Source organism: Phyllobates terribilis, unplaced genomic scaffold, assembly GCF_046119375.1.
Source record: "Phyllobates terribilis strain yellow unplaced genomic scaffold, ASM4611937v1 Scaffold_7__3_contigs__length_470593459, whole genome shotgun sequence".
Classification (NCBI taxonomy): domain Eukaryota; kingdom Metazoa; phylum Chordata; class Amphibia; order Anura; family Dendrobatidae; genus Phyllobates; species Phyllobates terribilis.
In genome coordinates, this window is record NW_027362767.1 from 399,017,234 (window position 1) to 399,041,446 (window position 24,213).

The 24,213-nt window shown below is 47.8% G+C and overlaps 1 pseudogene; it reads right to left on the minus strand.

Moving 5' to 3' along the window:
- Positions 1-24,213, minus strand: part of LOC141155005 (cytochrome P450 2B4-like) — a 248,373-nt pseudogene that overhangs the window by 87,051 nt on the left and 137,109 nt on the right.

Below are 24,213 nucleotides of genomic sequence, written 5' to 3' on the forward strand. Positions count from 1 at the left end.
TGGGAGAGTCCTGTACTCTGTTTCTTTCACATTTACCTTTTCCATTTTAATGAGAAAAGCATCAACATAACTCTGGGGGTTATTCTCATCCAAATTTTTTTTGTTAACTTCAACTGTTTTTTCCACAAACTTTAGGAGGTTTTTCAGACTGATGAAGATCTTCTGGTGTCTCCCAGGAACAAATTGCATGACCCATGGAAACATCTCATATAACTAAAGTAAAAAAAAGAAAAATTGGACATTTTGAACAAAATAGTAATAATGATATAAATAAACTATTAGCATTGTGCAATTTAAAATATAGACAAATTTACCTCAAGCACCATCAAACCAGTCAATCACACCCCCCTCAACCTATCTCATTTCCACCTTCAGGAACACCCCATAAAAGGCAATAATGACTAATACCGCTAATATGTATAATCCCTGCCCCATCTACAGCCTAGATCATGAGATTAACCATGACCACTACCAATCAAATTTAATTTATCTTATTTGCCAAAATGCTAAACATTAAATTTTTTTTTTGTCAAAAGTCGAAGTTTTGCTTATATCTAGTTGGAGTCAATCTGTCCTGACTTTTTACCTGGCCCCATTTTGAGCTGGTGATTGAGAATGTGATATACATCAAGGAGATAACATTCAGAAGCTCTGCATCCTCGTAATCATGACGATTTCCAAACATGATGGCAAAAATAATATTACAGGTGGCTTTACTGAGGTAGTGACGAGGTTCCACCAATGATTCTAGAGAAAGAAATAGTAATGCAAGAACAGTTTAGATATTTCAGGATTATGTTACACGCACGCTACTAGGTTCATATAGGGCGAGACAGGTTTCATGAATTCGTTGGAATCCTGGGTGAACCGTTACTCAGTGCGACCATAGGCTGCAGCTTCTCTCACGCAAACGATAAATTCAATTGCTGACCAGACACATGTGACAAGAGTCTTTTTCAACAGTTTAACAGTGGAATTTAATCTGAAGCATGGCCAGTGCAATTCAGGGATATTACAGCAACAATCTTCATCACAGTACAGTCTAATAAAGCAGCACAGTAACGTCAGTCTCTTCAGTAGCATAATTCAGCACAGAGTGGATCTGTTAGCAGAACACTTCTATGCATACACAACCACTGGCTTTTCCTTTGCAAGGACTCAATATTACAGAGCATTCTTTATTCTGCATGGAGATGCGGGGGGGGGGGGGCTTGATGAGGGAGATGATCCCTGTGACACAATTCCATCCATTCTTTATCTTCCTGCCTGATAATACTCTGTATTGTTAATTCAGGGAGTTTATTTGACCTGTGTTTAGCTTCTCTCCTGATCCGAATTCTGTTCAGTTGCCTTCTGCCAATCTTAAAATGAACATCTCAGCTATCTGTCATCAGCATCTACTTGCTGATGGTTTCCAGCTAAAAAAAACTACAGTAAATATACAATGTAAAAATAAAAGGAAAGATTTCTTGTTTCTTTCAGTCATATCCCAGTGGCACTTCTGTGACTTGCTGAAATCCATGCCCCATTTCGATGTACAGAGGAGGATGTAAACTTACCCTTAGGCCACCTTTCTCTTCGGCTTCAACCAGACTACAAAACACTACTACCCCACAATCCCCCTGGGGCTCTGCTAAACACTCCCTGTCTCCTGTGACTGTGTTAACCCCTCTAATTGCTGGATGCTTCTGGAGCACAACACTTCCTGTCTTCTGTTACTTCTAATAGTTGCTGAATGCTTTTGAAGCAACAGCTCTACTTCTGCATGTCACAATTATACACATTTCTTCTCATCACCCATTCACATGTACCAAAAAACTTCACAAAGAGGAAAAGCAGCCCATTTCAAGCCCCTGGCTTATCATTTTCATGCATTGGTGTGAAAGTCAAAACCTTTAATCTGCATTGAGTCAACACCACCACAGATCATTATAATGCCTGCAAAAGGTCAATTGATCCGCAAACAAACCAGAATGTGTGAGCATTTTCAGTATATGAATGTCATAGAAGAGCAGTTACTTTATGAAATGTTTGTCATAGACTAGTTTGTTTTTTTATTTCGGATATCACAAAAAGGACTCCGAAAAGGTCTCAAGCACTGGAGAGCCATTACGACAATTCTACTAGGAAAGAAAAAAGCAAAATGACGCTCCTAAACATGTAAGAGACCCATTTCACTCCTAACTAGAGATGAGCGAATATTTGCCAATTTCAAATTCGGTACAATCTTTGGACATTCCAATTTTTTATCGGTCACACGAGAATTTTTACTTAAAATCGGCAAAATTCGGTAAAAGTACCGGAATTTATTGCGTTTCCACTACATTATTTTTATCACTTTGGCTAGGATACTGGTGCTGTATGATGAGCAGGGGGACATGTTTGATGAGGGGAGGGTGTGGAGAGAGGTCAGAGGAGCGGCGTGATTGTAATCTAATTTTATTTTCTTTCTAACTATCTGTGCAAATTATGGCTAGCCAATGAGGGCACAGGAACTATCCACAAGGGATTGTGCCATTGGCTGCTGAAATCACATATCCCTCTCTTTTGTAGCGGTGAAATTCAGCTGTATGCAGAATAAAAAAAATCTATTCTTTTCTTTTACTAAAGTAATACAGCAAGGGGGATCTCGTTTTTATATGTTTTGAAGCATATATTGTATGTTATACAAGGCTGTTGCTAATAGCGTGTTCCAACCACACTATCTGAGCAATATGAGTGGGAAAAAGTGAGATCGTGGTGGAAGGGGAAATAGGCTTGGTGTTCAAGGTACATGTGAGGTAGGTGGTAATGTTAGTGAGAGCACTTGTGAATCAGCACTGTCACGTTCTGCCCAATGACAACTAACAACTTCTGTTACTGGACAGGCAACTCCACTTCCTTTCTTTGGCAGCCACACAGCGATATGCCTTGTTGATAAGGGCCAGAAAGCGCAGATGCTCCTGTGGCGCCCTGCTGCGCATTGGTGCCACAGAACCCAGAAGGGTGCATGGATGGCCTTCTCCACAAGAGGCCGTCACACATTCACACACCTCCCTCCACCCTACCACCTCAGACCACCAGAGGGATATATATAGGGAGGGTGGAGCCAGGCAGCTCAGTTAGAGATTAGTTCCTGCTTAGAGTCAGAGAGGAAGAGAGCTCAGAGTTGAGCAGAGAGCGTGCTGAAGCTCAGAGAGCATGCTGGCTGCTGTGCTTAGGCGAGCCAAGGCCTACAGCACGTGTGAAGGCCTAGTGAGGGCCTTGAGTGGGCCAAAGGCGAGAGGAGAAGGAAGAAGTAGCGAGGGGGCAGAGGAGCATACCAGGCTCACCCCGATATATATATATTATATATATATATATATATATATATATATATATATATATATATATATATATATATATATATATATATATATATATATATACACACGGGACACCGGGTCCGCGCCTACAGGAACCCTTTATACCGAGTAGGAACCACCGGAACCCCTGGAGGACTACAGGTCCCAGGTTCACCAAACGCTGACTACAGTACCAGGGCTAGGAGTCACGGAGGCCCCAGCATCCAGTGAGTGATCTCCAAGAGAAGGCCCTACCACCAGGTCAGCAGGTGCAAAGAGACAGTAACCAAGCTAGGCCTTGCTCCAGGCAGGTCAGAAGCTTAGAGAATAAAGCAACAGATCAGGAGGCCCTATATCCGCTGTAAGGTGACTGCCGGACATGTCGTGGATGGGAGGTATGTGTCCCCGATGGGCCAAGCTTCGGTGATGTAGGACCTGGAGAAGAAGGCTCCAGCACACAGTGCTGAGAGGAATTTAATTAGCCTGGATTACAGGGCCGGGTTTTACGAGCAGCTGAAAGAGCTGGGGGGGGGGGGGACAGCTGCTCACTTACCTCCAGTCCAGGCCTTGGAAGGCTGATTTAAGACAGCTGCGCCTATCTCAGCCTGTCTGTGTTTGTTTGGCAAGGTGAGCAGACCTTGCATGTGGTCTTTAGACTCTGCAGGAGGCAGAGAAAAGCACCTTGTTTAAACGGCTGGAGCCGTGCTGCATGGACTTGTTATTTTGAGCTTTGTTCTGTTATTCCTTTTGGTGCCAGGAAAAGGCTGTTACAAGTGGTGCTAGAAGCAAGGGCACAGTTCCCAAGCGGCAGTGTGACTGCTACAAGAAGACTTATATGTCCTGGGTGAAGTCGGCCATAAGCCAGCAAGTGTCGCCGGACAAGATGGAAGACCTGCTTAAACCTATGTTGCAGGCACAGCAGGCACAACAAGTGCAGCACCAGCAACAGAAGGCTCAGCAGGCGCAGTTCCAGCAGAAGTACCTGCAGAGCCAGCAGAGCCAGCAGAACATACAGCAGCAGCAACGGGAGCAGCAGCAGGAAACAAATAAACTTCTGATGCAGCAGATCCAACAGCAGCAAAGGCAAATGGAAATCTTGGCAGAGCAGATCCGTGGCAGGACGACCGCCACATCCTTAGATCCAGGTGATGACTCACACGTCAGGAAGACGGTAAGAAGAGCATTACAAAAGATGACCCCAGGTGATGACGTTGAGGCGTTCCTGACGGTCTTTGAGAGGGTGGCAGAGCGAGAGAAATTGCCTTCAGAGCAGTGGGCTCAGGTACTGGTGCCATATTTGACAGGCGAGCCGCAGAAGGCCTATTATGACTTGGCCTTGCAGGACGCAAAAGAGTACGCTAAGTTGAAAACTGAGATTTTGGCACGCTTGGGAGTGACTCTGACTGTCAGGGCGCAACGGGTGCACCACTGGGCCTATTGCAGTGACAAACCTCCCCAGTCCCAGATGTTCGACCTCCTACACCTGATCCAAAAGTGGTTGCAACCTGAATCTTCCTCCCCAGCACTGATGGTGGAGAAGGTCGTTATGGACAGGTTTATACACACTCTCCCGAAGTTGGTGAAATCCTGGGTTGCCCAGGGAGATCCCCATAATGCCGATGACTTGGTGGGGTTGGTGGAAAGATACCAGGCGGTTGAGAGTCCGTTGGGAAAACAAGGGGTCGTAGCCTCTCAAGGCGGCGGACATCCAAAAGAAGGGAGCTAGCGCCACACCTGGGGGGCGTCCTAGAGTTCGGGAGGGGTCCGAGTTGCTGCCCAAGGTCCCACCCCATAATATAGTATGTTGGAGATGTCATACCCCTGGCCATATTGCTGCCCGGTGTCCCCTAAACTCTGAGCCAATGGACTGCAACATGGGCCGGCGTTGCTCTTATTTTGCCTACCCCGCCTGCAGCGCGGTTCCTCAAAATGGCGCGGGCCCTCAGGCATGCTCAGTGTCAGTAAACGGGGTACAAGTCTCTGAACTATTGGACGTGACTTTGCATTATTCTGGAAAATGTGGAGGAAAGTGGGGACATCTGATTGCTCGGACGACAGTCAGATCACCCCTAAGGAAACTGACCTGCAGAACATGGTAGATGAGTTTCCCATGTGTGTATTTGTGGGCGAAGAGGATGAGGTAGCATCTAGAGATGAGCGTTGTTCTACTCGAACTGTTCGCCAATCTCAAATTCGAGCTGTTTTGGGCGGTGTTCGAGCCGTTCGGCGAACACGAACAATTTGATAAAAATTCGGCTGTTCGAGGTTATGTTCGATAACTGTTCGTGCACCAAAATCATAACTGGATTTTTTCTCAGTAATGATGAAAATTAAAGTTAATACGCAGTTTGAGTGTACAGCGGGGTGGGGGGAGGGGCAGGGGATGGATCTCTGCAGGAACAATGAAGATCTCCATTTTTTTTTCTCTTTCCCGCATTTGCAGTGGGGAGGTGCAATCTGTCAGCCTATCAGCAGCGCACACACGGAGCGAAGTGCTTTTTTTCACACAAGCAAGGGCATATGTCATTGGCAGTGTATGTCACATGTCCTTGCCCTATAAGACCAAGCCATTTTCCCCGTCGCCACCATTTTCTCACTGCTGCAGCTGCGTGTTAGACGGCACCGCTGTTGCTGTGTGCGCTATACCTTGTTAATTTCAAGCCAATTTTCGCACAAATATACAGATAGCTTGGGAGTAGGGAATAGTTGTGATTGCAGTCCTTTTAAGGACTAGGTAACAGCATTTCCTACGACTTTTATCAGGCAGGTCTGTGCTCTTAAATAGATAAGTTGTGGGAGTAAAGACTAATTGTAATTGGAGTCCTTTTCAGGACTAGGTTACATCAGTTCCTATCAGTTTTTGCCAGGCAGGTCTGTGCCAGTGCTGTGCAAGTTTTTTCACAGCATTTGGCTGAATCTAGCAAAGCTAATCCTTTTTGGCCTATTGCAGAGTGTGTTAGTCAGTGGAGTAGCCTATCTATGCTGCAAGATATACCACCTGTGTATAGAATACCAATTTTTTTACTGCACCTAGTGAAGTAAAATCTTTTGGGCATAGCATCATTCTATTAGTCCATCTATACTGACCTCCATCAGGTTGCAAATTAAAACTAATTTTTATCTGCATCTACAGTACCTCTGAAAAAATATTTGGGCTTCTAGCTGTGTGTGGGACTTGTTGTATTAGTCCATCTATACTGACCTCCATCAGGTTGCAAACTGAATATATTTTTTTCTGCATCTACCTCTGAAAAAATATTTGGGCTTCTAGCTGTGTGTGGGTCTTGTTCTATTAATCCATCTATACTGACCTCCATCAGGTTGCAAACTGAATATAATTTTTTTCTGCATCTACCTCTGAAAAAATATTTGGGCTTCTAGCTGTGTGTGGGACTTGTTGTATTAGTCCATCTATACTGACCTCCATCAGGTTGCAAATTAAAAATAATTTTTATCTGCATCTACAGTACCTCTGAAAAAATATTTGGGCTTCTAGCTGTGTGTGGGACTTGTTGTATTAGTCCATCTATACTGACCTCCATCAGGTTGCAAATTAAAAATAATTTGTATCTGCATCTACAGTACCTCTGAAAAAATATTTGGGCTTCTAGCTGTGTGTGGGACTTGTTGTATTAGTCCATCTATACTGACCTCCATCAGGTTGCAAACTGAATATATTTTTTTCTGCATCTACCTCTGAAAAAATATTGGGCTTCTAGCTGTGTGTGGGTCTTGTTCTATTAATCCATCTATACTGACCTCCATCAGGTTGCAAACTGAATATAATTTTTTTCTGCTGACGCGCCCCCTGGGCCATGTTCAAAGGACACCCGGAGCCGGATCTGGATAGGGGTAGTAGTCCTTGTGGCGGTGACCCGGTCCGTGCCCAGGGTGGTCAAACTAAGTGTGTGGCAGTCTTTGTAGATGTTGTTTAAGTGTCGACTACGCCACCCGTTGATTGCGGCTAGGAGGCCGCCGCTGCAGAGCAGACCGCTGAGGCCGGTGGTAGGTTTGTGCAGCAAGGATGGTATAACCCCCATCGGGAGGGGTATGGCCTCAGGGCAGCAGATGTGGAAGTTGGTGGTTGTGATGGTGCAGCAAGGAAGCTCAGAGACAGGTGATGCAGTTTCAGGGTTTTTACTCACAGGTGTTGCTCCGGTCACTCCGGCCTTGAGTGACCACCCGAGCCGTGCTGCGTCCACCAGGTGTGGGACTCGGCCAACTCCCAGGCAGTCCAGAGCGTGGTCCTGAGCTCCCTTCTCTCTCTCTCTCTGCTGGCTGTTCCCACCAGGGATCCACCTTTGTCCGGTTCCCTCGGGCCTCTTGGTGGTAAAACCTTCTCTCTGGCTTTCCTGACCCTATTCGTGGAGTGCCTTCCTGGTGGATGTGGTGAGGGTCGTGGCAAAACTTAACCACGACCTCCGGTTCCTGGCTAAGGATCATTAGCCTCTGCCAGTTAGGGTTCCGGTACCCGTTTCTGCCAACCCTTCACCCTTTTGGTTTACTTCTGGGATCTCAGGGTTCCCTCTTGTCTTGTGTCTCTGGGCCTTTCTTCCTCCTTCTCTCCACTACAGGCCTGGCCCTGGAGCTGGGCCCAGCCGGAGCCACAGCTCCCTGTCAGCCCTCCTGGCTGAGCTCCTCTGCTCTGCTCCTCCTCAGACTGACTGACCCTGTCCTAAGATGGTGCCCACCATATATACTCCCTCTATGTGTGAGCCCAGGTGACTAGCACCCAATGGGCTCCTACCTCTATGCCCAGAGTCCCTCCCCTATCTGCCCCTACACTACTGGGATGTTCCTCCCCCCCTCCCACTCCAGCCAGGGACAGACGCTGTCGTACCTGCACATCTAACTGGTGGGAGTACCGTAGTTCTGTCCCCCGGAAATGGGATGAGTGTAGTGCATGCAGCTGTCTGAGCTCAGTCCCACACTCCATCCTTACCCGGGAGTGGAATACCACACCTCTGGAGTGAGGTGCAATACCCCTGTAGCAGCCGAGTCCTCAGGGTGCTACATTCCCCCCTGGTAAATCACAGCACGTCCTCGGGCTGTAAAAGAATAAAAACATACCAAAACATACAAACTTTTTTTAAAACATACACTAACATATAAAACATTATAAACACATATAATATGACAGGTAACTTCTCATATATTATTTTAGCAATATAACTTTTGATATAAAACTTTTCATATAAAATGTTCTTAAGCTTCTGGCCACTGTGCAAATTGTAACCAGGTAAAGGGCCACAGTCACTAGAAGAAAACAGCAGTTTTCCTATAAAACCGGTAGGGGGCGCCTTGGGAAGCGCAACTATGTACAGGTTATGGCCGCTCTCAGTCCTCGGCCAGGTAGAGGGAAAGTACGACCGCTCTCAGTCCTCGGTCAGTGGGGATAAGGGATGGCTGCTCACAGTCCTCAGCCTGTGGGGAAAAGGGATGGCTGCTCACAGTCCTCAGCCTGTGGGGAAAAGGGGCACACAGGTAACAGTTCACACTAGTCCCAACGGGGACCACACTTCACTTAGCAGCAATGCACATAACAATTCTTGTAACAGTTCTCATACCCCGACGGGTAACTTTATACAGTTCTCTTTACCGTTCAGTGGTAACGATGCCCTCCTGCTCCTTCCTGAAGGTAATTTTCAGACCCGTCCGGGTCCTCTTGTTCTCCTCCATACCGCAGCTCTTCTTCCGTCAACCGGTGCACATGAAGGGCGTACGGTCCTTTGGCACACTGATGCCGGGTGAAGGTGACCTCGTCACCCAGGTAAAGGTCACGACCACGGTGTTCCTCCGGCAGATGAGACTCGACATCCCTGCGGGTGACAAAGACGTCGCCGGGGGTTCTGTGATCCCTGATAAAGCCCCAACCGTGCTCCAGTTGGAACTTGATGACAGTCCCGGTGGCGCGGGGACCGTGGGCCGCACGGCGGTCTCGCCGGGTCCGGCTTTTCTGCTCCGCGCTCTGGACCTGCAGCCGCTCCTCGCGGATCCGCCTCTCTCGCCGTTCCCTCTGAAAGACCTCCAGCTGCTGACGGCAGCACTCCGCACGCTGGGCTGCGGCCGCCCGGGTCTCTTGCGTGAACCCCATGAGGTTTTCGCCGGTGGGGTCCCATTCGAACTGCGCCTCCTCCAACGGGAGTGGGGTGATCTTGGCGGGCGCCGGAGCCGGGATCAGGGGCTCACATAGGGGTCTTTCTGCCTCAACCTCCTCTCGGTCTTCCACCTGCACCCAAAGCCTGTCTGGTCATGCCACAAGCTTTCTAACTGCGCAGAAGGGATCCTGCACACCTCCTTACTATGCTGGCAGTAGGGCTCAACGTCATCAGGCGGTTTTTACTTTGAAATGTCTGGGAAATGTGAGTCACACAGCTGAGAAGTTGAGGTCAGCTCTGGAGAACCAATTTCATGAATGGTTGTCTCCACTGGACCTGAAACCAGGGAAGGCCGTGTGCGACAATGCTGCAAACCTGGGTGCGGCCCTTCGCCGGGGCAGTGTCACACACGTGCCTTGTATGGCTCACGTGTTGAACCTGGTTGTCCAGCAATTTTTAGCCCACTATCCCAGACTAGATGGCCTTCTGCAGAGGGCACGGTCGCTGTGTGCTCACTTCCGCCGTTCGCATCCCGCAGCTCAGCGACTTACATCTCTACAGAAGTCGTTGGGCCTGCCACTTCACCGGCTAAAATGCGATGTGCCTACCCAGTGGAATTCAACTCTGCACATGTTGCAGCGACTGTGGCAGCACCGACAAGCCCTGGTGCAATACGTTCTGACGTATAGCCTGGGCCAACGATATTCAGAGGTGGGGCAAATCACGCTGGAGGAGTGGTCTCAGATCAGGGACCTATGCACCCTTCTGCACAGTTTTGAAATGGCGACGAAGATGTTTAGTGCTGACGATGCCATTATCAGCATGACTATTCCGGTGATTTACATGCTGGAGCACATGTTAAACAGAATTCGGAGTCAGGTGGTGGCACAAGAGGAGGTGGAGGAAGTAGAGGAGGAGGAGTTGTATGCGGAAGGGCTAACATCTGCAAGGTCCAGAAGGTCGGCAGCACCAAGGCGGCAGGCATGTGAGGGTGGGGGAGATGGTTTTACCAGGGCGCATGGTAGCAGCCAAACTAGTGAGGAAGGTGCAGGAGCCCAGGAAGAAGTGGAGGACGAACTGATGGAAGACTCATCAGATGAGGGAGACCTTGATCACATTTCTGTTGTGCGAGGTTGGGGGGAGAGGACAGAGGAAGGAAGCATGATTGTTACCTCGCCACCAACACAACAGGGACTTGGTGCTCCTGGATGCGCAACACACATGAGTGCCTTCTTGCTGCACTACCTGCAACATGACCCTCGAATTGTGAGAATTAGAAATAATCCTGACTACTGGGTTGCCACACTGTTAGATCCCCGGTACAAAAGTAAATTTGCAGAAATTATTCCTGCCATAGAAAGGGATGCACGCATGCAGGAGTATCAGCAGAGACTGTTGCAGAATCTTACATGTGCTTTTCCACAAAATACCAGTGGTGCACGTAGTGAATCTCACAGTTCCAACTTGCCAACCGTGGGACCGTCAAGTGTTCAGCACTCAAACCGTAACAGAACCACAGTATCTGGTGGTAACATCAATTTTGCGGAATCATTTCACCACTTTTTTAGCCCATCCTTTGCAAGGCCACAGGAGACAAGAAGTCTGACACATAGTCAACGCCTAGAGACGATGGTACAGGAGTATCTCCAAGTAAACATTGAAGCCACGACTGTGTCACTGGACCCTTGCTCTTTTTGGGCTTCCAATCTGGATAAATGGCCGGAGCTAGCCACTTACGCCTTGGAGATCTTGTCATGCCCCGCAGCCAGCGTTCTGTCTGAACGTGTGTTCAGCGCTGCTGGTGGTGTGCTGACAGATAAGCGCACGCGGCTCTCCACTGATAATGTAGACAGACTCACGTTCATAAAGATGAACAAATCATGGATCCGAAACGACTTTTCTACCCTTGTGTCATCCTGGGGAGAGTAAAAGCTTGATGATTGTGTAAAATCACCCTACCAACCGTTTTAAGCTTTCAAATTACTAATCATGTTTATCTGTATCTTGACTGGAAAATAATTTGGGCTTTGTAGCAGTGTGCAGCACTGATCCTATTAGGCCATCTATAATAAGCTCCACCAGATTTAAAATTAAAAATAATTTTTAGCTGCATCTAGCCCGGAAAATAATTTTGGGGCTCCGAGATGCGCAAGACACATAAGTGCCTTCTTGCTGCACTACCTGCAGCATGACCCTCATATTGTCAGAATTCGAAGTAATCATGACTACTGGGTTGCCACACTCTTAGATCCCCCAAACTTTTCGATCAACCTTTTCATTTTAATAAAGACCAAAAAAATGGTCATTTTTGAAATTATAAGCATTAGCAGGTTGTTAGAAACTGAAATCAAACAGTTTTCAACTCAAAACTAGAGATGAGCGTTGTTCTACTCGAACTGTTCGCCAATCTCAAATTCGAGCTGTTTTGGGCGGTGTTCGAGCCGGTCGGCGAACACGAACAATTTGAGAAAAATTCGGCTGTTCGAGGTTATGTTCGATAACTGTTCGTGCACCAAAATCATAACTGGATTTTTTCTCAGTAATGATGAAAATTAATGTTAATACGCAGTTTGAGTGTACAGCGGGGCGGGGGGAGGGGCAGGGGATGGATCTCTGCAGGAACAATGAAGATCTCCATTTTTTTTTCTCTTTCCCGCATTTGCAGTGGGGAGGTGCAATCTGTCAGCCTATCAGCAGCGCACACACGGAGCGAAGTGCTTTTTTTCACACAAGCATGGGCATGTGTCATTGGCAGTGTATGTCACATGTCCTTGCCCTATAAGACCAAGCCATTTTCCCCGTCGCCACCATTTTCTCACTGCTGCAGCTGCGTGTTAGACGGCACCGCTGTTGCTGTGTGCGCTATACCTTGTTAATTTCAAGCCAATTTTCGCACAAATATACAGATAGCTTGGGAGTAGGGAATAGTTGTGATTGCAGTCCTTTTAAGGACTAGGTTACAGCATTTCCTACGACTTTTATCAGGCAGGTCTGTGCTCTTAAATAGATAGATTGTGGGAGTAAAGACTAATTGTAATTGGAGTCCTTTTCAGGACTAGGTTACATCAGTTCCTATCAGTTTTTGCCAGGCAGGTCTGTGCCACTGCTGTGCAAGTTTTTTTCACAGCATTTGGCTGAATCTAGCAAAGCTAATCCTTTTTGGCCTATTGCAGAGTGTGTTAGTCAGTGGAGTAGCCTATCTGTGTTGCAAGATATACCACCTGTGTATAGAATACCAATTTTTTTACTGCACCTAGTGAAGTAAAATCTTTTGGGCATAGCATCATTCTATTAGTCCATCTATACTGACCTCCATCAGGTTGCAAATTAAAAATAATTTTTTTCTGCATCTAGCTCTGAAAAAATATTTGGGCTTCTAGCAGTGTGTGGGACTTGGTCTATTAGTCCATCTATACTGACCTCCATCAGGTTGCAAATTAAAAATAATTTTTTTCTGCATCTAGCTCTGAAAAAATATTTGGGCTTCTAGCAGTGTGTGGGACTTGGTCTATTAGTCCATCTATACTGACCTCCATCAGGTTGCAAATTAAAAATAATTTTTTTCTGCATCTAGCTCTGAAAAAATATTTGGGCTTCTAGCAGTGTGTGGGACTTGGTCTATTAGTCCATCTATACTGACCTCCATCTGGTTGCAAATTAAAAATAATTTTTTTCTTCATTTAGCTCTGAAAAAATATTTGGGCTTCTAGCAGTGTGTGGGACTTGTTCTATTAGTCCTTCTATACTGACGTCCAGCAGGTTGCAAATTGAATATAATTTTTTTCTGCATCTAGCTCTGAAAAAATATTTGGGCTTCTAGCGGTGTGTGGGACTTGGTCTATTAGTCCATCTATACTGACCTCCATCAGGTTGCAAATTAAAAATAATTTTTTTCTGCATCTAGCTCTGAAAAATATTTGGGCTTCTAGCAGTGTGTGGGACTTGGTCTATTAGTCCATCTATACTGACCTCCATCAGGTTGCAAATTAAAAATAATATTTTTCTGCATCTAGCTCTGAAAAAATATTTGGGCTTCTAGCAGTGTGTGGGACTTGGTCTATTAGTCCATCTATACTGACCTCCATCAGGTTGCAAATTAAAAATAATTTTTTTCTGCATCTAGCTCTGAAAAAATATTTGGGCTTCTAGCAGTGTGTGGGAATTGGTCTATTAGTCCATCTATACTGACCTCCATCAGGTTGCAAATTAAAAATAATTTTTTTCTGCATCTAACCCAGCCAATAGTTTTGGCCTAATACCACAGTTTGGCCACTCAGCTCTGCTCGGTTACCATCCATTGTTTTTTTGTGCAAACAACTCCAGAGTTGTGAATTAGTTAACCACCAAAATGAGTGGAAAAAGGCCTGCTGCTGGTGGAAAGGGGAATAGGCGTGTTGGGAAGGGGAAAAAAGGTTGTGTCCGTGGGGTAGGTGCAGAAGAAAGACCATCTTCCAGCCAAACTAAAATGTCTACTTCTTTTAGCGGACAATGTGATAAGATCCCTTTCTTACGGCCACGCCAATCGCTACAAATTCCAGATGAGGCACAAAAACAGCAGGTGCTTCAACGGATATCAAGTGCTCCTTTAAGTGGGCTCTCCTCCACATCAACTTCAACATCACAAATACTCCAGTCCTCAAAGGTGTCACCCAAATCGCACTTGCTTCCTCACAGCTCCCAAATCTCCAGCTGCCCGTCTGAGTATGAGGTAGAACAGATGGTTGAGTCTGCAGAGCTGTTTACTCATACTATAGCCTGGGAATCAGAGGTCGACTCCAGCGCTTCTGTGAATCCAGACGAGGAAATGATCTGCACTGATGCCCAGAATCTTTATGAGTCGGATCCAGGACCAGACGCAGAAGGTTCTGACCATAATGTAGACCCTCATTCCCAAACTGTAACTCCTGTTGGTGGAGACAATGAGGAAGACGATGATAAGACTCAAATACCTGATTGGAGCGACAACTTTAGTTTTTTGTCAGGGCAGGAACAGGTTGGCTCTGAGGACGACGGGTGTGATAACGCACAGGGTGATGATGATGAGGTCGGAGATCCCACTTACTGTCAACCCACAGTCAGCCAAGAGATGAGGTCAGCAGAGGAGGTGGAGGAAGATGCTAGTGACGACGAGGTCAGGTTGCGCCTTCCTGGACAGAGACGTAGTACTGGAAGCACGTCAACAACTGCATCCTCAAACACAACTCTGCCTCTCACCACAAGTCGTGGTGGCTCTTCAGGTCGCATGGGTGCTAAGCCTTGCATAGCCTGGGCATTTTTTCAGATCGATAAAGATGACCCAACTCGTGTTATCTGTAACATTTGTCAGCAAAAGCTAAGTAGAGGCCAAAAAATACATAGTTTGAGTACTTCATGCATGAACCGGCACATGGACATGAAGCATAAGTTGCAGTGGGAAGCTCAGTGTGCTACAATGCGGTCTAGCCGGCCGGGCCAACCACCGTCTGCCATATCTTGTGCATCCGCGGCCTCTTCATCCTCTGTGACTGGGGGGACAGCAGTCACACCTGTTTTGGGGCGCAGACCTGCCACCTCTTTACCCGCAACAGCCAGCGTGATTGGCAGGTCATCATTTTCTTTGGAGGTGGTAACACCAGCTGGTCTTGAGCGCTGTCCGACATCGATAGCACCACCTTTGGATCAAGGCAACCTAACATGTCCGCCTGCATCTTCCTCACAGACCGGCAGTTTGCCGGGGACACCCTTATCAACCCCGTCTAAGCACAATAGCCAGCCCTCGGTCCCTCAGATGTGGACAAGTAAAAGACCATTTCCTCCTAGCCATGAGAAAGCTAAGAGGTTGAATTTCACCATCTGCAAGCTCTTGGCTACAGAAATGCTGCCTTTCCGCCTGGTGGACACAGAGGATTTTCGAGACCTTATGTCCGTCGCAGTGCCCCAGTACCAGATGCCCAGTCGGCACTACTTCTCAAAGAAAGGTGTGCCTGCGCTCCACCAGCATGTCGCACACAACATCACCGCTTCTTTGAGAAACTCTGTGTGTGACAGGGTGCATTTCACCACAGACACTTGGACGAGTAGGCATGGACAGGGGCGTTACATGTCGCTGACTGGGCACTGGGTAACTATGGTGACAGCAGGACAAGGGGCTGCTGTCCAAGTCTTGCCGTCCCCACGAGTTGTGCGTCAATCCTCTTTATGTCATTTTTCCTCCACTGCTTCTGCCTCCTCAACCTCCTCTCGGTCTTCCACCTGCACCCAAAGCCTGTCTGGTCATGCCACAAGCTTTCTAACTGCGCAGAAGGGATCCTGCACACCTCCTTACTATGCTGGCAGTAGGGCTCAACGTCATCAGGTGGTTTTTACATTGAAATGTCTGGGAAATGTGAGTCACACAGCTGAGGAGTTGTGGTCAGCTCTGGAGAACCAATTTCATGAATGGTTGTCTCCACTGGACCTGAAACCAGGGAAGGCCGTGTGCGACAATGCTGCAAACCTGGGTGCGGCCCTTCGCCGGGGCAATGTCACACACGTGCCTTGTATGGCTCACGTGTTGAACCTGGTTGTCCAGCAATTTTTAGCCCACTATCCCAGACTAGATGGCCTTCTGCAGAGGGCACGGTCGCTGTGTGCTCACTTCCGCCGTTCGCATCCCGCAGCTCAGCGACTTACATCTCTACAGAAGTCGTTGGGCCTGCCACTTCACCGGCTAAAATGCGATGTGCCTACCCGGTGGAATTCAACTCTGCACATGTTGCAGCGACTGTGGCAGCACTGACAAGCCCTGGTGCAATACGTTCTGACGTATAGCCTGGGCCAACGAGATTCAGAGGTGGGGCAAATCACGCTGGAGGAGTGGTCTCAGATCAGGGACCTATGCACCCTTCTGCACAGTTTTGAAATGGCGACGAAGATGTTTAGTGCTGACGATGCCATTATCAGCATGACTATTCCGGTGATTTACATGCTGGAGCACATGTTAAACAGAATTCGGAGTCAGGTGGTGGCACAAGAGGAGGTGGAGGAAGTAGAGGAGGAGGAGTTGTATGCGGAAGGGCTAACATCTGCAAGGTCCAGACGGTCGGCAGCACCAAGGCGGCAGGCATGTGAGGGTGGGGGAGATGGTTTAACCAGGGCGCATGGTAGCAGCCAAACTAGTGAAGAAGGTGCAGGAGCCCAGGAAGAAGTGGAGGACGAACTGATGGAAGACTCATCAGATGAGGGAGACCTTGATCACATTTCTGTTGTGCGAGGTTGGGGGGAGAGGACAGAGGAAGGAAGCATGATTGTTACCTCGCCACCAACACAACAGGGACTTGGTGCTCCTGGATGCGCAACACACATGAGTGCCTTCTTGCTGCACTACCTGCAACATGACCCTCGAATTGTGAGAATTAGAAATAATCCTGACTACTGGGTTGCCACACTGTTAGATCCCCGGTACAAAAGTAAATTTGCAGAAATTATTCCTGCCATAGAAAGGGATGCACGCATGCAGGAGTATCAGCAGAGACTGTTGCAGAATCTTACATGTGCTTTTCCACAAAATACCAGTGGTGCACGTAGTGAATCTCACAGTTCCAACTTGCCAACCGTGGGACCGTCAAGTGTTCAGCACTCAAACCGTAACAGAACCACAGTATCTGCTGGTAACATCAATTTTGCGGAATCATTTCACCACTTTTTTAGCCCATCCTTTGCAAGGCCACAGGAGACAAGAAGTCTGACACATAGTCAACGCCTAGAGACGATGGTACAGGAGTATCTCCAAGTAAACATTGAAGCCACGACTGTGTCACTGGACCCTTGCTCTTTTTGGGCTTCCAATCTGAATAAATGGCCGGAGCTAGCCACTTATGCCTTGGAGATCTTGTCATGCCCCGCAGCCAGCGTTCTGTCTGAACATGTGTTCAGCGCTGCTGGTGGTGTGCTGACAGATAAGCGCACGCGGCTCTCCACTGATAATGTAGACAGACTCACGTTCATAAAGATGAACAAATCATGGATCCGAAACGACTTTTCTACCCCTGTGTCATCCTGGGGAGAGTAAAAGCTTGATGATTGGTTAAAATCACCCTACCAATCGTTTTAAGCTTTCAAATTACTAATCATGTTTATCTGTATCTTGACTGGAAAATAATTTGGGCTTTGTAGCAGTGTGCAGCACTGATCCTATTAGGCCATCTATAATAAGCTTCACCAGATTTAAAATTAAAAATAATTTTTAGCTGCATCTAGCCCGGAAAATAATTTTGGGGCTCCGAGATGCGCAAGACACATAAGTGCCTTCTTGCTGCACTACCTGCAGCATGACCCTCATATTGTCAGAATTCGAAGTAATCATGACTACTGGGTTGCCACACTCTTAGATCCCCCAAACTTTTCGATCAACCTTTTCATTTTAATAAAGACCAAAAAAATGGTCATTTTTGAAATTATAAGCATTAGCAGGTTGTTAGAAACTGAAATCAAACAGTTTTCAACTCAAAACTTTATTCTAGGTGAAGTTACATTTTCACATAGGACCCCTTGTTCGAAAGGAGCTTCTGAACTCTCTCGTCCATTGAATTTGTCAGGTTTTGGATGGTTTCTGCTTCAATTGATTTGCATGAGGACAGAATACCCTCCCAGAGCTGTTGCTTAGATGTGAACTGCCTCCCGCCATCATAGACACTCCTTTTAATGATGCTCCAAAGGTTCTGAATGGGGTAGAGGTCAGGGGAGCATGGGGGTCACACCATAAGTTTGTCCCCTTTTATGCCCATATCAGCCAGAGATGCAGATGTTTTATGTGCAGCATGAGATGGTGCATTATCATGCAGAAAAATGATCTTGCTGTGAAATACACGGTTCTTCTTCTTGAACCATGGCAGGAAGTGCTGTTTGAGAAAATCCACATACATTATGGAGTTCATCTTTAGCGCCTTCAGGGATCCTATAGGGGCCGACAATCTCTCTCCCCATGATTCCAGCCCAAAACATTACTCCACCTCCTCCTTGTTGGCGCTGTAGCCGTGTTTGCGTGGGGTGTCCATCAACCAGCCATCCTCCACTCCATTCATCTGAACCATCGAGCGCTGCACGGCACTCATCCGTGAACAAAACAGTTTTGAAATCAGTCTTCATGTAATGTTTGGCCCACTGGAGCCGTTTCTGCTTGTGTGAAGTGGATAGAGGAGGTCGACAGGATGGCGTATGCACAGCTGCAAACCTCTGAAGGACCCTGCATCTTGTTGTTCGGGGGACGTTGGAGGCACAAGCAGCTTCAAAAACTTGTCTGCTGCTATGACAAGGCTTTTTTGCCGCTGCTCTTTCAACCTGACGTAATTGCCTGTAGGAAAGAGTCCTCAATTTGCCCTTATCAGCACGCACACGTGTGTACTGTGAATCAGCTACATACTTCTTGATTGCCAAGACACCTCATCCTGATCATCGCACAATGTTGATTGTAGTCATGCCTTGACCTAAACACTCCACAATTTGTTGCTTCTCAGCAGCCGACACATCCTTTTTCTTTCCCATTTTGGCAGAAAATGTAGGCTGCTTAATAATGTGAGAGAGCCTTCTTAAGTAGTCTTGCCTTTCATTGGACACACCTGCCAAACTAATTAGCACAGGTGTCTGCAATTGCTTACAGTGATATAAAGAGCCCTGACACACATCACCATCAATGAGTTTAACTGACAAACAAACAAATTCTTCCCTTATCACTCCTAAACACTTTTTGCATAATAATTTGGAACGCGGTGTACATGTGCTTTTCCACAAAACACCAGTGGTTCACGTAGTGAATCTTACAGTTCTAACTTGCCAACCGTGGTCTGTATGGAATTGTTCAATAAAGGGCCCAAAATTAAGATAACATAGATGGGAGAGGTCTCTATGAATAGGAATTCCTAAGTATTTGATACCCTGTGAGGGCCAGGCAAAGGGAAAATTGGACTGGATGGAATCCTATATGGATTTAGGGAGGGAGACATCGAGGGCCTCAGACTTCGCTGCATTGATTTTAAAATTTTACCATGTAACAAAGTGATCTATTTCAGCCATAACAGCAGGGATGGATATATGTGATTGAGTGATATATACTAGGACATCATCAGCAAATAGAGAGCACTTGTACTCGGTGCCTCCCACCTCAATCCACCTAATATTGGGGTTATGGCGAATTGATGAGAGCAGGTGCTCCGTCACTAGGATGTATAAGAGAGGGGACAGAGGACATCCCTGCCTTGTCCCATTGGTGATTGTGAAAGGTGATGAAAATGTTCTGACGCACCCCCTGGGCCTTGGGACACCCGGAGCCGGACCCTTTTTGGTGGATGCTGGTGGTTGTAGTCTTCGTGGCAGCGATCCGGTTCCGTGGCTCAGGGCGGTCAAACCAGTGGCGGAACTATTTATGTGGTTTTGATGTTTAAATGTCCGACTACGCCACCCGTGGATTGCGGTCAGAGTGAACCGCCGCTACAGGGCAGACCGCTAAGGCTGGTGTTGTGGGTGCAGCAGAGCGTAGCATAACTCCCCACGGGAGGAGTATAGCCTCAGGGCAGTGTATGCGGAGGATGGGGGTGATGGTGCAGGGCAGCAGCAGTAACGACACGGAGTCAGTGATGCAGTTCAGGGCCTTTACTCACAGTTCTTTTTATCCAGACCACGTCTGCAGGTAACGGCTGCCCACGTCGTACTGTGCTCACCAGGTGAGGGGCTCAGACAACTCCCAGATAACTTTGGAGCACTTCACAGGACCCCCTTTGTGTGTCCTTTGTCTGGCCTTTCTTACCAACACTTCTGTCCGGCTGCCTCGGGCCTCCTCTTGGTAAACTTGGCGCCAGTTTCCCTGACCCTATCTGGTGCCTTCCTAGCGGGTGGAGCAAGGGGCTGCGCCACATAAAATGTCAGAGCCTCCGGTTTCTAGCTGAGGGTCGTTTCCTGCCTCCACTAGTTCGGGGACCGGTCTCCCCCTTTGGCCTGACCCCTCCACGCAGGTGGATTCGGGCGTGCGGTGGCGACTCGCCCGTCCGCACCCCTGGGATCCCTTCATTCCTCGTTCCTGGAGCCTTCTCCGCTCCTCTTCCTTCCTTCTCCCTCTTCCAGGCCTGGGCCTCTGTTACTAGGCCCGCCTCCGGAGCAGAGCTCATGCAGAGCCCCTGCTCCCTGCCACTTCTGCTCAGACTTCTCTGCACTGAACTAAGATGGTGCCCACCTTTTATACTCCCTTCTCAATGCACCCAGGAACTGCTTCCTCCCTGCTCCTGCACTGCAGGGTTCCCCTTCCTCAGTGTTCCCTCCCCCCACTCCAGCCAGGGACAGGGACTGTCGTGCCCATCTCAGGGGCATATTGGTCGCCCTGCCCCACGGCAATGTGGTGTAATGCATGCAGGTGTCGGGTCCTGATCCACACTACATCCTTATCTGAGAGTGAGATATCACACCTCTGGGTGAGGTGAAATACGTCTGTAGCAACCGAGCCCTCGGTGCTACAGTTCCATTTATCTTCAGCCTAGGTGACGTCTTGTGATACAGGGCCGTGATTTTGGCTATAAAAGGGTCCCCTAGACCCCTACCCCAAGCTTTTTAAGAGAATCATATATGGCGTGCCAGGAAACTCTATGGAATGCTTTCTCAGCATCCAACGAGAGTATCTACTTACAAATTTTTAACTGCATCTAGCCCAGGAAATACTTTGTGCCTAGTAGCAGTGTCTGCTAGTCAGCGGATTATCCCGGCTGTTAAGCAAGCTACACCACCTGTAGTTTGGACACTTAATTTTTTCAAAGGAAATGCTTCGGGACCACGGGATACTTAGTGAAGAGCATCAGGAGGCACCCCAAGGCATAGGGGCTGGGACTGGCACTAGGATGCCTTGCGGTGGACAGCCGAGCTCGATCCTTATAAAAGCTTTTTAACTGCAGCAGCTTTAGTGGACGCTACTGGAGCTGGAATTACGCGGCTGCTGGCATGAGACTTGCCCTCCAATAGATCCTTGTAAATGGATTTAAAGTGTATTCATTCAAATTAGAGGGACAATTTAAATTAAAAAGCTTAGAGCTGCCTCCACCACAGGGGGGCTCTCTCGACCCACCAGCGGACAGGCACCAGTATTGGGAGAGGGGGGCTGGCCGTCAGGGTTCACCGCGGCTCTGGCACAAACCCGGCGACACGGAGGTGGCACGGGCAGGAGCGGACTGGCCGTCTCGGCTTCTCACTTTTTGGATTTTAGAAGGGCATGACATGCCTATATCTGTGTCTCCCCCTCCTTTTACTCCTCCACCTCTTTTCTTTTCGCATGACTATATGTACTTGTGACTTTTCCATGTGTTAGTTGTGTCTTCTGAGCAGTTTGTCAGCTTTTGGACACCTTTGAAGGTGTTTTCTATGTGTTTCTATGTGTTTTTGTTTGCCTGCCATTGGTTTTAACGGTGTTCGAAGGTGTTCGACGAACAGTTCGACGAACAGTTCGGCGAACACACGGGTGTTCGACGAACCGAACCGAACTCGAACACTACGGGGGTGGCTCAACACTACTCAAAACTTTATTGTAGGTGATGTTACATTTTCACATAGGACCCCTTGTTCGAAAGGAGCTTCTGAACTCTCTCGTCCATTGAATTTGTCAGGTTTTGGATGGTTTCTGCTTCAATTGTTTTGCATGAGGACAGAATACCCTCCCAGAGCTGTTGCTTAGATGTGAACTGCCTCCCGCCATCATAGACACTCCTTTTAATGATGCTCCAAAGGTTCTGAATGGGGTAGAGGTCAGGGGAGCATGGGGGTCACACCATAAGTTTGTCCCCTTTTATGCCCATATCAGCCAGAGATGCAGATGTTTTATGTGCAGCATGAGATGGTGCATTATCATGCAGAAAAATGATCTTGCTGTGAAATACACGGTTCTTCTTCTTGAACCATGGCAGGAAGTGCTGTTTGAGAAAATCCACATACATTATGGAGTTCATCTTTAGCGCCTTCAGGGATCCTAAAGGGGCCGACAATCTCTCTCCCCATGATTCCAGCCCAAAACATTACTCCACCTCCTCCTTGTTGGCGCTGTAGCCGTGTTTGCGTGGGGTGTCCATCAACCAGCCATCCTCCACTCCATCCATCTGGACCATCGAGCGCTGCACGGCACTCATCCGTGAACAAAACAGTTTTGAAATCAGTCTTCATGTAATGTTTGGCCCACTGGAGCCGTTTCTGCTTGTGTGAAGTGGATAGAGGAGGTCGACAGGATGGCGTATGCACAGCTGCAAACCTCTGAAGGACCCTGCATCTTGTTGTTCGGGGACATTGGAGGCACCAGCAGCTTCAAAAACTTGTCTGCTGCTATGACAAGGCTTTTTTGCCGCTGCTCTTTTAACTTGACGTAATTGCCTGTAGGAAAGAGTCCTCAATTTGCCCTTATCAGCACGCACACGTGTGTACTGTGAATCAGCTACATACTTCTTGATTGCCAAGACACTTCATCCTGATCATCGCACAATGTTGATTGTAGTCATGCCTTGACCTAAACACTCCACAATTTGTTGCTTCTCAGCAGCCGACACATCCTTTTTCTTTCCCATTTTGGCAGAAAATGTAGGCTGCTGAATAATGTGAGAGAGCACTTTTTGCATAATAATTTGGAACACAGTGTACATGTGCTTTTCCACAAAACACCAGTGGTTCACGTAGTGAATCTTACAGTTCTAACTTGCCAACCGTGGTCTGTATGGAGTTGTTCAATAAAGGGCCCAAAATTAAGATAACATAGATGGGAGAGGTCTCTATGAATAGGAATTCCTAAGTATTTGATACCCTGTGAGGGCCAGGCAAAGGGAAAGTTGGACTGGATGGAATCCTATATGGATTTGGGGAGGGAGACATCGAGGGCCTCAGACTTCGCTGCATTGATTTTAAAATTTGACCATGTAACAAAGTGATCTATTTCAGCCATAACAGCATGGATGGATATATGTGATTGAGTGATATATACTAGGACATCATCAGCAAATAGAGAGCACTTGTACTCGGTGCCTCCCACCTCAATCCACCTAATATTGGGGTTATGGCGAATTGATGAGAGCAGGTGCTCCGTCACTAGGATGTATAAGAGAGGGGACAGAGAACATCCCTGCCTTGTCCCATTGGTGATTGTGAAAGGTCATGAAAATGTTCTGACGCGCCCCCTGGGCCTTGTGACACCCGGAGCCGGACAATTTTGGTGGATGCTGGTGGTTGTAGTCTCCGTGGCTGCAACCCGGTTCCGTGGCTCAGGGCGGTCAAACCAGTGGCGGAACTATTTATGTGGTTTTGATGTTTAAATGTCCGACTACGCCACCCGTGGATTGCGGTCAGAGTGAACCGCGGCTCCAGGGCAGACCGCTGAGGCTGGTGTTGTGGGTGCAGCAGAGCGTAGCATAACTCCCCACGGGAGGAGTATAGCCTCAGGGCAGTGTATGCGGAGGATGGGGGTGATGGTGCAGGGCAGCAGCAGTAATGACACGGAGTCAGTGATGCAGTCCAGGGCCTTTACTCACAGTTCTTATTATCCAGACCACGTCTGCAGGTAACGGCTGCCCACGTCGTACTGTGCTCACCAGGTGAGGGGCTCAGACAACTCCCAGATAACTTTGGAGCGCTTCACAGGACCCCCTTTGTGTGTCCTTTGTCTGGCCTTTCTTACCAACCCTTCTGTCCGGCTGCCTCGGGCCTCCTCTTGGTAAACTTGGCGCCAGTTTCCCTGACCCTATGTGGTGCATTCCTAGCGGGTGTAGCAAGGGGCTGCGCCACATAAAATGTCACAGCCTCCTGTTTCTAGCTGTGGGTCGTTTCCT